This window comes from Taeniopygia guttata, chromosome 13 (genome assembly GCF_048771995.1).
Source record: "Taeniopygia guttata chromosome 13, bTaeGut7.mat, whole genome shotgun sequence".
NCBI classification, from domain to species: Eukaryota; Metazoa; Chordata; class Aves; order Passeriformes; family Estrildidae; genus Taeniopygia; species Taeniopygia guttata.
The window spans coordinates 18,065,414-18,068,766 of NC_133038.1; positions in this window are offsets into that span (position 1 = coordinate 18,065,414).

The following is a 3,353-nucleotide window of genomic DNA, read 5'->3' on the forward strand; positions in this document are numbered from 1 at the left end:
GCAAGTCACCCGAAAGGTGAGATTCTGCCTCTGAGCCAGTGAGTTTTGGCACGTTCCCAGAAGGAACAGCAACTCTGGAGCTTACTGGGCTTGTTCTGGTTGTGTGGCACACGGATTTGTTTCCCAAGTAGAGCCCTTGTCACAGCACTCGGGGCCTGCTGGTGGCTGGGGCTCAGTCGCACACACTCACAGGGTTTCCAAGCTCACTGTGGACTGCAGCAGCAGCAGCAGCGTCTGTGGGGTCACTTGGGTGGCACTCAGGTCTCTGCAAGCATTGGAAAGAGCTCATGAAATTCCACGGTGACATTGCCAGAACTCTGCTCTGAGAGCAGAGGGCCCAGGGCCCTGATGATGCTGGTGCTGCTGGCAGAGGCATCCACTTCTGCCTGCTCCAAGAGAAGCCATTCTGGAGCCCAGCTTCCCTCTGCCTCGCCCTGCTCTAAGCCAGCCCGTGGGAATCAGGAGGGCAATCCTGCAGCTCTCGTGGCAGACAGATGCCACCAGAAAGGATTGCCCCTCTCCCGACTCTCCTGCTGCTCTCCCCTGAGGGCACCCGAGTCCCTGAAGCAGGCAGGAGCCTGGAGCTGCTGGCACGAGTGCAGTTTATTCCCAGAGCCCTGCGGCCTCTCCACCTGGCCCTAGACCTGGATGGGCTCTCATCCCTGAAAGTTTGTGTCCCAGTTCCTGGGTTGCTGTACAGCTGGGGACACACCAGCACCGCTTGGCCTTTGCCTTGCTCTGCTGGAGCCGGGCTCGTTGTGTCTCCAGCAGACTCAGGCTGGGCAAGGGGGAGATTTGCTCGGGCACTTGCGCTGCTTTCCTGAGAACAGGGCGCTCGAGAGAGACACAGGTCTCTGTGGATCTGCTCCAGATGAGCCAATACTTACAGAGAGCTCATGGAGGGCAGCTTGAAGAAGGCAGCGTCAGCAATGACAGCCAGTGGGTTGTGGCTGAGGATCCTGAGAAAATACAGAGCTCTGTCAGGGCTGATGGTGAGGATGTGAGCTGCGTGTGCCGGGCACGTGGGGACGGCCTGGCGGCTTTCAAGGAAGCCTTGCAGGGGGTGAGCAGGGCAGGAGAAAGGGCCTTTGCAGCTGCACACTCCTGGTGCTCCCTGGCTGACATCCACTGTCAGAATCAGGACTTTCCCCAGGGCAAGTCTGCTTTTGCCCACAGACCCGGCAGAGACCCGGCAAGACTCGCCCTGGCGGGCCTTTAGCCCTGGTGCCACTTACAGCTCCTGGAGGAACTGCATCCCATGCCAGGCCTGGAAAGTGCCGCTGCGGATCCGTGTGAGGCCATTCCCGGAGAGATTTCTGGGGAAAGAGGAGGTCACACACAGGAATCGGGCCTGCCCTACAGAAAGAGGGGGCAAAGCGGGATCTCTTTGCAGGAAAGGTGCAAAGCCAAAGTGGAAACGGGAGGAAACTGCTGCTTTCTCAGTGTTTCTAGCCTGCCCAGGAGAGGAAGCAAAGGCTGAACTCTCTTTCTGTTCCACGATGCAGCCAAGGCTGCAAGAACTGGCTGCTCTGATGGCTGCGTGTGGACAAGCTCCCTGGGGTCTGTGCCCTGGCGTGGCCTTCCAGCCATCGGCATTGACCTCTGCAGCTCAGCTGGGCTCTGGGCAGGGCAGATTTAGGGGAACAGGAGCATTTTCCTACACAGGAAGGCTGCCCAGTGCAAAGGCTGAGCTGAAGACACCAGAAAGAAACTTGATCACTCACAGAAACTTCAGGAAAGGCAGTGGCTCAAAAGCCCGTTCCTCAATGGACAGGATCTCGTTGCAGGACAAATCCCTGTTGCAGTTAGAACAACAAATGTTACTTCCATTTCCCCTGTCCCTTTTACTTGCCTCTGCAGCCTGCATCCCAGGAGGGACAAAGGGCACCATGTGCCTGGCGGCCTGAGCAGCAGGGCCCCAGGGAGCCCTCCGCCCTGGGCAGGGCACGGTGCTTACAGGTGCTTCAGCAGGAACAGCCCCTCCAGGGAATGGCTCTTCACAGCCCGCAGCTCATTGTCTCTGAGCACTCTGCAAGGAGACACAGGGACATTGTGACAGCGGCCACTGGCCTGCAGCAAATGGGATTGTCCTGGGAAAATCTCCTGCAGCAGCACGACTGAAGCATCGCTCTGGGTCCCTGCAGGGATCGTCCCCACTCCTGGCCAGAGCAGGCCCTTGCTCCTGGCCGGCTGAAGCTGAGCACAGCTTGATCCCTGGGCAGACAGACACGGGGATCATGCTCTGAGCTGCAAGAGACTTGCAGCAATTCTTGCCCTGCTGGGAAGCTGTGGTGATTCACAGCCCTCCTTGCAGAGCAGCTGAGCTTTGAATTCCAATGGAAGTGGGTGGAGTGGGGGCAGCTGCTCCAGCCCCAGACCAAAGGAGGCAAAATCCACAAACTCCTGCCATTTGAAAGGCTGCAGGGCACTTACAAGGTCTCAGTCCATGGGTAGTCCTTCCAGGCTTGTTTTCCAACAGTAGCAATGGAGTTGCCAGTGAAATCTCTGCAAAGAGACAAAAGACCCGGTCCCCCCTCAGGAAAAGCCATTTCCCTGCCATTGGCCTGCTGAGCTGGAAGCGGGCTTTGCCTGGAGAAGGCACAGTGTGCCCAGCCTGGCTTCACCCTGATGCCGAGCTCAGGCCCCCCCATCTGTGGCCAGGGAGTGCCCCGGGTGTCCCAGGTGGGCTTTGCAGACACAGGGAGCTGAGGAGGGGCAGCTGCAGGGCTCTGTGGGGCCGCGGGACTCACAGCACGGTCAGGGCTCGGCGGCGGCTGGCCGGGGGCACGGTGGCCAGGCCGGCGTGGCCGCAGTTCAGCTGCCGACGGCCTGGGCAGCGGCAGGGCTCTGGGCAGAGCTCCTTGGCCACTCTCGGGGAGGGGGCTACTGCCAGCAGCAGGGCCAGCAGGAGCAGAGCGCGCACAAGACGCATCACCACGTCCATGGCGAGGCAGGACTGGCTGCAGTCACCTGGGATGCAGACCTGAGCTGGAGCTGTGGCAGTTCCTGTGTCACAGTGGTGCTGCCGATGTCACAGTGGTCCTTCTCATGTTACTGTAGCATTGCTTGTGTCACCGTGGTGGTGCTTTAGAACTCGCAGCAAACAGCAGTTCAGGCCATGATGTCACCAAATGACTCTGTCTCAGAGCCGTCAATCTTTGGAATCATGGAATGGATTGGCTTGGAAGGAGCCTTGAGCTCCATCCACTGCCACCACTGCCAGGCCAGGGAAACCTTCCTCTGTCCCAGGCTGTTCCAAGCCCCCTCCAACCTGGCCTTAGGCACTTCCAGGGCTCCAGGGGCACCACAGCTGCTCTGGGCACCCTGTGCCAGGGACTCCCTGCCCTCACAGG